The following is an 11,324-nucleotide window of genomic DNA, read 5'->3' on the forward strand; positions in this document are numbered from 1 at the left end:
CATCAGGCCAGGTAATCATGAGGCATGGTTCTAGGGCCAGGTGGACTGGGGACAGCAAAGGGAGTCATCAGGCCAGTAATCCTGAGGCATGGTTCTAGGGCCAGGTGGACTGGGGACAGCAAGGAGTCATCAGGCCAGGTAGTCCTGGAGGGGACATGGTTCTAGGGCCAGGTGGACTGGGGACAGCAAGGAGTCATCAGGCCAGGTAATCATGAGGCATGGTTCTAGGGGCCAGGTGGACTGGGGACAGCAAGGCGTAATCCTGGAGGCATCAGGCCAGGTAATCATGAGGCATGGTTCTAGGGCCAGGTGGACTGGGGACAGCAAGGAGTCATCAGGCCAGGTAATCATGAGGCATGGTTCTAGGGCCAGGTGGACTGGGGACAGGCCAAGAGGCGGTTCTAGGGCAGGCCAGGGAGTCCTGAGGCATGGTTGCTCTAGGGCCAGGTGGACTGGGGACAACATGAGGCATGGGAGTGGTTCTAGGGCCAGGTGGACTGGGGACAGCAAGGCGTCATCAGGCCAGGTAGTCCTGAGGCATGGTTCTAGGGCCAGGTGGACTGGGGCATGGTCAGCAAGGAGGAGTCATCAGGCCAGGTAATCATGAGGCATGGTCTTAGGGCCAGGTGGACTGGGGCCCAGGTAATCCTGGAGGCATGGTTCTAGGGGGGTCCCACAGGTTCAGGGCCAGGTGACTGGGACGCCAGGTAATCATGAGGCATGGTTCTAGGGCCAGTGACTGCACAGCAAGGCGTCATCAGGCCAGGTAATCATGAGGCATGGTTCTAGGGCCAGGTGGGACTGGGGACAGAGGCCATCAGGCCAGGTAGTCCTGATCTAGGGCCAGGTGACCGGTGGACAGCAAGGAGTCACTGTGCTTGTAATCATGAGGCATGGTTCTAGGGCCAGGTGGACTGGGGACAGCAAGGAGCCATCAGCCAGGTAATCCATGGTCTGTCCTGGGGAGGCATGGCCAGGTAGTCCTGAGGGCCAGGTGGACTGGGGACAGCAAGGAGTCATCAGGCCAGGTAATCATGAGGCATGGTTCTAGGGCCAGGTGGGACTGGGACAGCAAGGAGTCATCAGGCCAGGTAATCATGAGGCATGGTTCTAGGGCCAGGTGGACTGGGGACAGCAAGGCGTCATCAGGCCAGGTAGTTCTGAGGCATGGTTCTAGGGCCAGGTGGACTGGGGACAGCAAGGGAGTCATCAGGCCAGGTAGTTCTGAGGCATGGTTCTAGGGCCAGGTGGGACTGGGGACAGCAAGGAGTCATCAGGCCAGGTAGTCCTGAGGCATGGTTCTAGCCAGGTGGACTGGGGACAGCAAGGAGTCATCAGGCCAGGTAGTCTGAGGCATGGTTCTAGGGCCAGGTGGACTGGGGACAGCAAGGAGTCATCAGGCCAGGTAATCCTGAGGCATGGTTCTAGGGCCAGGTGGACTGGGGACAGCAAGGCCATCAGGCCAGGTAATCCTGAGGCATGGTTCTAGGGCCAGGTGGACTGGGGACAACAAGGAGTCATCAGGCCAGGTAGTCCTGAGGCATGGTTCTAGGGCCAGGTGGACTGGGGACAGCAAGGCGTCATCAGGCCAGGTAATCCTGAGGCATGGTTCTAGGGCCATGGACTGGGGGACAGCAAGGAGTCATCAGGCCAGGTAACCCTGAGGCATGGTTCTAGGGCCAGGTGGACTGGGGACAGCAGGTCATCAGGCCAGGTAGTCCTGAGGCATGGTTCTAGGGCCAGGTGGACTGGGGACAGCAAGGAGTCATCAGGCCAGGTAATCATGAGGCATGGTTCTAGGGCCATGGACTGGGGACAGCAAGGAGTCATCAGGCCAGGTGGGGACAACAAGGTCCTGAGGCATGGTTCTAGGGCCAGGTGGACTGGGGACAGCAAGGGAGTCATCAGGCCAGGTAGTCCTGAGGCATGGTTCTAGGGCCAGGTGGACTGGGGACAGCAAGGAGTCATCAGGCCAGGTAGTCCTGAGGCATGGTTCTAGGGCCAGGTGGACTGGGGACAGCAAGGAGTCATCAGGCCAGGTAATCATGAGGCATGGTTCTAGGGCCAGGTGGACTGGGGACAGCAAGGAGTCATCAGGCCAGGTAATCCTGAGGCATGGTTCTAGGGCCAGGTGGACTGGGGACAGCAAGGCGTCATCAGGCCAGGTAGTCCTGAGGCATGGTTCTAGGGCCAGGTGGACTGGGGACAACAAGGAGTCATCAGGCCAGGTAGTCCTGAGGCATGGTTCTAGGGCCAGGTGGACTGGGGACAGCAAGGAGTCATCAGGCCAGGTAATCATGAGGCATGGTTCTAGGGCCAGGTGGACTGGGGACAGCAAGGCGTCATCAGGCCAGGTAATCCTGAGGCATGGTTCTAGGGCCAGGTGGACTGGGGACAGCAAGGCGTCATCAGGCCAGGTAGGGGACAGCAAGGAGTCCTGAGGCATGGTTCTAGGGCCAGGTGGACTGGGACAGCAAGGAGTCATCAGGCCAGGTAATCCTGAGGCATGGTTCTAGGGCCAGGTGGACTGGGGACAGCAAGGCGTCATCAGGCCAGGTAGTCCTGAGGCATGGTTCTAGGGCCAGGTGGACTGGGGACAGCAAGGAGTCATCAGGCCAGGTAGTCAGAGGCATGGTTCTAGGGCCAGGTGGACTGGGACAGCAGACCAGGTAGTCCTGACAGAGATAGGGAGATAGAGATCAGAGAGGCCAGGTAATCATGAGGCATGGTTCTAGGGCCAGGTGGACTGACAGAAGGAGTCATCAGGCCAGGTAATCATGAGGCATGGTTCTAGGGGCTCAGGTCCTCCGAGAGAGAGAGAGAAAGAAACTTGCTTTGGCAATGAACAGTTTCCCATGCAAATATAGCCCCTTAGAGAGAGAGAGAGAGAGAGAAAGAGAGAGAGAGAGAGAGAGAGAGAGAGAGAGAGAGAGAGAGAGAGAGAGAGAGAGAGAGAGAGAGAGAGAGAGAGAGAGACAGAGAGAGAGAGAGAGAGAGAGAGAGAGAGAGAGAGAGAGAGAGAGAGAGAGAGAGAGAACGAGGTGGGAAAACATATCCTTCAATGGTCCTGAATGTGCAGTATCTGGGCGGTGTCATCAAAGATGCCGCTGTCTAAACCAAATAAACAGCATAACAACTGAATTAGTCAGAAGCCTTGCAGTAAGGCCAGCTACTTGAGATCTTGAGATCTGAGAGCTGTAACATTTTCACGCATCTCCAGTATTTCCTTGTGAATATTTTGATGGAAATCATAAAGTTCTGCCTGTACATTTCATATGATGATATGCCCAAATGGTCCAGGGGGCAGAGAAAGTTCTCAGTTGACGTTACACCAAAGAATGTAGTCGTTTCGTATAGACTTAACATTACTGGTAGCAGACATGACCCCTCCTCCATACTCAACCATCACGCAGAACTATATCTTCTAGTGCTTTTCACAGACAAATGGCACACTTATTACCTATATAGTACGCTACTTTTGACCTTGGCTCATAGGTTTCTGGTCATCACTTTAGCACTACACAGGGAGTAGGGTGCCATTTGGGACGTTCATCTCGTCATCTGCTCCTGGCTTTATCAAAGAGCTTTATTGGGTCTCTAAAGTCCTGTGGCTCAGTGTGTCTGGTCCCGTTGATGGGCCTACTTAATGTTATGGATCTACCAGCTGTGTGTGTGTGTGTGTGTGTGTGTGTGTGTGTGTGTGTGTGTGTGTGTGTGTGTGTGTGTGTGTGTGTGTGTGTGTGTGTGTGTGTGTGTGTGTGTGTGTGTGTGTGTGTGTGTGTGTGTGTGTGTGTAATGTGTTTGTGTGTGTGTGTGTGTGTGTGTGTGTGTGTGTGTGTGTGTGTGTGTGTGTGTGTGTGTGTGTGTGTGTGTGTAGAGTGCGTGTGCGTGCGTGCGTGCATGTGTGCATGTGTGTGTGTGGAGGCTATCTGACTATCTAGAAAACATTAAATAAGGTTGGGGTGGAATGGTGCTTGTTATTTTGGTAATGACCCCCATGGCCTCTGTATCCCGTCCACCTCTCTAGACTCTCGCTTCCACCAAGATCATTTATTACTTTAGAGACACACGATGCCCAAGTTATATTCACGTCTCTAGACCGGCAATAAGGCTTGCCAACGAGGGCCACACAGTTAGTCTGACTCCCCCCAAATCCCTTTGTCTCGTACCTAACCCCCCTTCCCTCCTCTTTCTCTCTCTAGAGGTTTGTCTCCATCACTATGGGGTCGGCATTTTCCAAATCTAAAGACTCATCAAAACATCTCACCAACTCCTACTTCCCAGTAAACACAATGTTTCTTCAAGGAACACATAGTCTATACAGCCTACATTCTGTGTGAATCTGAATTCACTGAGAGGGTACTGAGAAACTGTCATTCATCTTGCCCTTGTTCTCTCTCACATCCTATAATTGGTTGTTATAGTTCTCTAGAGGGCGATTTAGGAGGGACTAAACTTAACCATACCACCCAAGGTAGTCTTATCACCTTTGACCCTTACGCCGTCCTTATATGTCAAACCTGCGTCACATGCCCACACATCAGGAGGGACCGGACCTCGCTACGCCTCAATTCCTGCTCACTGTAGCGTTTTACCATCCTCTCTACTGGGTTTATTTGGTCACCAACTAAAACCGGATTATCTTCAGCCCCTAGACTACACTAGAAGATGCTGGGACTGTTTGTGTATTTGGGTCTTGGTCCTCTTGAGGAGAATGTTTTCACTAGATGGCTCTGAGAGTTGAGCAGTCGGGGATATTCATCATTTGATATCAGAGAACATTTACAAAAATAGCTCCAGAAAACCATGTGATTGGCTCAAAGCAGGTCTGGTTCTATCCACTGTAGAACAGACAAGTCCGTCCATTGAAACACTGTGGAGAGAAACAATGATGACAATAAGCAGTAGTTTATTTTCTCCGTTTTCCCCTGGACTTATACTGATGAGGGATATTGCCTTTTTGATCCGCCGGTGTGTCACTGCGTAAAATAGAGACAGCCAAGGTGTGACCACATCGATACTTAATGCTTGGCTCATTTTTAGAACGTTTATGCCATTTCAAAGGAGCCGTTTCTGGGAGTTTGCAGAAACGTAGTTTGAGAGCAAAGGAGAAATGTGCTAAATCTTGGCAAACACACTGAGTGACCCGTCCTCCTCCAGACTGATGAGAATTTCAGTGCACAGCGTCTTTTCAAACCAACGTATCTAAAGTAGAGGCTTTCTGGCCTAAAGACTAAAACCACTATGTACTGAGTGCCAAGATACAGCACATGTTGAGGATTGTTTTGACACAACTAAACGGGGCTGCTCTATTTAAGTTGTCAGAATTTATCTCTGGGGAGGGGTATTACTTAAATATCTCTTGGGGAGGGATGTATTATACAGTATATCCACAGTATATCCAGTATATCCATACAGTAAATCCATACAGTTTGCCATTGTATGTATATCTATACAGTATAAATCCATACAGCTATACTATACAGTATATCCATACAGTATATCTATACAGTTATCCATACAGTATATCCATACAGTATATCTATATAATAATATTCACAGTATATCCATACAGTATATCTATACAGTACAGTATATCTATACAGTATATCCATACAATATCCATGTATATCCATACAGTATATCTATACAGTATATCCATACAGTATATCCATACAGTATATCTATACAGTATATCCCCATATCCATTCCATACAGTATATCTATACAGTATATCTATACAGTATATCTATACAGTATATCCATACAGTATATCCATACAGTATATCTATACAGTATGTTGCACCTCTAAAACCAAGACATTGCCTTCTTTTTCACTGTAGACTCTTTTATAACCACTAGTGTTGTTTAGAGATCTCAAGCACCTCTTTGGTGCCAAGAATAAGTTCACATTCTGGGGTTTTCATTCAATTAAAAGTACTGGTCTGAGTTAGAAAGAAACGTAATCTCTGTAAAGTCAGCCAGATATGTCCAAGCTATTTCTGGTTGTGGGCTTTTCCAGTAAAACACTAATGGGAATTAACGGAATTGTCAGAAGGCTGTTTTCTGGTTTGAGTCAAAGCCTCTGGCTCGGATCTGAAGAAGCGGGACTAAACGTATCACCTCTATCGGGTTATAAATTCCGTGTCCTCTCTGGTTCGTTGTTAGATGCTTGAATCCAAAGAAACGTCTTGTAATGTAGCTGAGAGGGATGTAAATGGGAAGACATAGGAAGCCCACCTGGCCAGCCCACCTGACTTAACTTTGCTGTGATTGGACCCTATCACGTCCTATCATCCATTCTCTGGAACCCTGACTCCTCTGTGACCCTGCCTAGAGAGACCACATCCCTGTAGACATCAGACATCCGACTAAAACACTGAAATGTGCAGACAGGACCACCCCAGTTTGCTGTCAGCTCTCATGGGGTTGGGCTGAGCAGAGGGTCTTAGCTGTCCGGAGGGATCAGTCTTCTCATTTCAGAACTCTGGGAGGATTCACGCCCGGGTCAACGTCGAGGAAGAAAAATGCCTCCTTCAGGACAAAATAGTTCACAGTTCCTGACACCACCACCTCGTATCCCGCAAGCCCCCTCTTTTATTAAATGGTCCGTCCCACGTAAGCTTAAAGAGATTCCACGGCATTCTGGAACCTTCTGTGATCCATCATGATTAGGGGGTAGATTAGAATGTTTCTATCCTTGGGGTTTGAAAGAGGGGTCAGTGTCATCTCACAACGCTATAGGAAACAGGTTGATCAGTAGCATTTTTTGCAGAAAGAAAGAAAAGAAAACCATGCCTGTAGACAGGAGAAAAGAGGGAGAGAAAGAGGGAGAGAAAGAGGGAGAGAAAAGAGGAGAGAAAAGAGGGAGAGAAAAGAGAAAAGAGGAGAGAAAAGAGGGAGAGAAAAGAGGGAGAGGGTGAAAGAGAAACTCGTTATCATCCTTCACAGTTTATTTGCTCTCTGAGAGAGAACGAGAAAGGGAGAATAGAAGAAAAACAATATCATCAATCTCCCGTAATTTGCGATCGGGGGAGTTTTATACAATACACCACTATTGATTCTTATTTAGTCCTTTCGTTCCTGAGATCAATGAAATGACAAAGACATTATCGCTTTGTTTCCTGTCAGACCTCTTACTCAGAATCCAGCATACATCATTAACTCAGTATTACCCAGAATCCCCTGCTACTTCCTTTACCAGACAGACAAAACCAGACTCATGCATTGGACGCAATTACACACCAAATCATTCCAAACAAGACCATTCGAGGATATAGGCCCTCGGACATTACATCTCTGTGAACTCAGATGAATCAGAGTTCAGACTCCCTTTTAAAGACAGTAATAACAGAATAATAGTCTCCCTTGGGGCTGTATCAACAAGATAAAACTACTGTCTAGATTCTCAACCTCCTATCGTTGTTTACTGATATGAGAGAGTTTGCTACATTAATATCTGTTCTGTTCTGTCGTGTCCTCTTGTCCATGTTTCAACACATCTGGACAGCTGCCAGGTGACAGAGGAAGTTAACTTGTTGTTGTTCTTTGATCAAGTGCTTGTTGTTTGTTGTTGAGACCCCTCCAGTGTGACTCCCTGGTCAACCCATTATGAGAGCAATAAATGAGCTATAATGTGGAGAACAGGCCATAATGATTAAGAATGACTGATATTTACCATCCCAGAACGGGTTAGGGCATAGCCCAGCTGTACGGTGTGCTTTTCAATCATTTGATTATTTTCACCTTCTTGCTCAGTATAAATTCCCTACTGTGTCTGTCACCTCAGAACTCGTGCCAAAGGGATTTACAGTAAGGAACACAAACCCGTTCTGCGTTGCTGTAACATCTTGTTGACTACTGTAAATGTTTCAATATTATATAGAGGAGGGGTGGCAGTGTGTGTGCGTGTGTGTGCGTGTATGTGCGTGCGTGTGTGCGTGTGCGTGTGTGTGTGCGTGTGCGTGTGTGTCTCTCTTAGCGACAGAGAGGGATGTCAACCTTGTTGGGTTTAGAATCAGCATGTAATTCCTCATGTCCGTCCAGGAACAGGGCCTCACTGTGTGAAAACACAGCCAGAGGAAGAGGCCATGACACTCTCTGTATCCTGACAGGTATGGAACTGATGATGAGAGTGAAAGGGCCCCTCTCCGGTCTGCACACACACACACACACACACACACACACACACACACACACACACACACACACACACACACACACACACACACACACACACACACACACACACACACACACACACACACACACACACACACACACACACACACACACACACACACACACACACACACACACAGTCTTGCTTAACTAACCTTATGGGGACACACAGAATTCAGTCCTATTCAAAATCCTATTTTCCTTAACCCTTACCCTAACTTTAACCATAACCTTAACATCAAAACCTAACCTTAACTCTGACCTTAACCCTAACCCTGAACCTAACCACAGCTCCTAACCCTAAACCTAATTCAAACCTAAACGCCGTAGAAATAGCATTTGCCCTTGTAGGGACTAACAACCTTAGTTGGTAAAGTTTTTGTTTGTTTACAATTCTTGTTGAGACTTCTAGTCCCCACCGGTATAATTAAACACGTCTACACACACACACACACACACACACACACACACACACACACACACACACACACACACACACACACACACACACACACACACACACACACACACACACACACACACACACACACACACACACACACACACACACACACACACACACACACACAGACACAGACACACACAACGCTTTGTTTTCCACCCTACCTGTTTCCTATTAGCTCCTAGTCAATGGGTCTGGCATTAAGTTGTTCAGAGATCTACAGTAAAGACCTCCAAATCACACCGGATTACCCATGATCCTCGGGACTCAATCACTTTGTTGTCCAACCTCGTTATGTTCTCCGTCTCAGGTGATTTGAGTTGAATTGTGTGTGTGTGTGTGTGTGTGTGTGTGTGTGTGTGTGTGTGTGTGTGTGTGTGTGTGTGTGTGTGTGTGTGTGTGTGTGTGTGTGTGTGTGTGTGTGTGTGTGTGTGTGTGTGTGTGTGTGTGTGTGTGCATGCTGAACTGCCCTGATTCTCTTGTGGTTGCTATTTGATTTGAAGCTGGGGAACTTGATAGAGCATCTAAAGAATCTCTCTTTCATTTGATTGTGTCGTTGTGCTCTTTTATCAGTCCAGTGTAATGACCCTGGCATTGGTTTGTGGTATAGTCAGGGATACTTAGCCAGGTTTCTACAATTAATTCAGAGGGTTTGTTGGACATTACAGCTGTTTTCAATCCTCTGTGAACTAGTCCCAGTGCTTGTTATTCACACTACACAATACATGTTCAAGTACAGTTTGTGAGTCTCTTTGGACCAGGCAAGGCCTTCAGCTGGTATGTGTGTGTGTGTGGGGGGGGGGTCATATCACATAAATCCACTAATCATTTCTGAATGTGCCCAAGACCCCAAAACGTAACTCGTGACCCTTTAAACGGTTTGGTCCTTGTCTAAACTCCAAGCCACCAGCTCTTGTTCTTGTCCATTATGTATTAACATCAACATCCAGCCAAAACAGAAAGCCTATGTCCGCATCCCAAATAGCACCCTAATCCCTATATAATGGGCTACATTTGACCAGGACCCGTAGGGCTCAGGTCGTAAGTGGTGTAGGGATTAGGGTTCCATTTGGAGCATATAACATGACGTTAATCTGCTCTACATGGTTCTACTTGATTAAATTAGACAGGTTTATGTATTGGTGCTAAATCCCCTCGGTGCAATGGACGGGTAACGAACCAGGACTAATGAATATTCAATTACACACACACACACACACACGCAGGCACACACACACGCGCAGGCACACACACACACACACACACACACACACACACACACACACACACACACACACACACACACACACACACACACACACACACACACACACACACACACACACACACACACACACACACACACACACACACACACACACACACACACACACACACACACACACACACACACACACACACACACACAGAACACTACATGAAGCGGAGGTGTTAAACTCAGACATGGTTGTTAATGGCCCTCTGGCTCGTTCCTTTACGTCAAAACCTTTCTGTTTCTTTCTGTTTCTCCACCAAGCTTCAGTTTTAAAGGGGAAATGTCAAGTGATATGGTGCGTCCCAAACGGAACCCAAATTCCCTATTTAGTGCACTGCTTTTGACCTAGATGAGAATTAGGGTGCTATTTGGGAAGCACACATAGTCTAGTTGAATTATTCAAAAGGCTGGCCACAGATATGTTGCAGTTCTGATGTAAGCTGAGGTTTAGGCTTAAAGGGCAAGTCCGCCACTTTCAACCTCATATTCATTCTCTCCAGCACCACATCAGTGTCTACATCATGTCAACACGGCACGTATCTATGATCTGTGGTCAAAATGTTCAGAAGACGGTTCCTGGAAAATGCATCTCTGTGACATCACAGTGTAGGATGGAAGGTAAGACAAGGACAATGAGTGTCTAACCAGATGGAAGGTAAGAGAAAAGACAATGAGTGTCTAACCAGATGGAGGGTAAGACAAAGACAATGAGTGTCTAACCAGATGGAAGGTAAGACAAGGACAATGAGTGTCTAACCAGATGGAGAGTAAGACAAAGACAATGAGTGTCTAACCAGATGGAGGGTAAGACAAAGACAATGAGTGTCTAACCAGATGGAGGCTAAGACAAAGACAATGAGTGTCTAGCCAGATGGAGGGTAAGACAAAGACAATGAGTGTCTAGCCAGATGGAGGGTAAGACAAAGACAATGAGTGTCTAACCAGATGGAAGGTAAGACAAAGACAATGAGTGTCTAACCAGATGGAAGGTAAGACAAAGACAATGAGTGTCTAACAAAGACAATGATGGAGATGGAGGGTAAGACAAAGACAATGAGTGTCTAACCAGATGGAAGGTAAGACAAAGACAATGAGTGTCTAACCAGATGGAAGGTAAGACAAAGACAATGAGTGTCTAACCAGATGGAGGGTCAGGACAATAAGATGGAGGGTAAGACAAAGAAATGACAAGATGGAGTAAGACAAAGACAATCTAACCAGATGGAGGGTAAGACAAAGACAATGAGTGTCTAGCCAGATGGAGGGTAAGACAAAGACAATGAGTGTCTAACCAGATGGAGGGTAAGACAAAGACAATGAGTGTCTAGCCAGATGGAGGGTAAGACAAAGACAATGAGTGTCTAACCAGATGGAGGGTAAGACAAAGACAATGAGTGTCTAGCC

The sequence above is a fragment of the Oncorhynchus gorbuscha genome, linkage group LG26 (genome assembly GCF_021184085.1).
Source record: "Oncorhynchus gorbuscha isolate QuinsamMale2020 ecotype Even-year linkage group LG26, OgorEven_v1.0, whole genome shotgun sequence".
Lineage (NCBI taxonomy): Eukaryota > Metazoa > Chordata > Actinopteri > Salmoniformes > Salmonidae > Oncorhynchus > Oncorhynchus gorbuscha.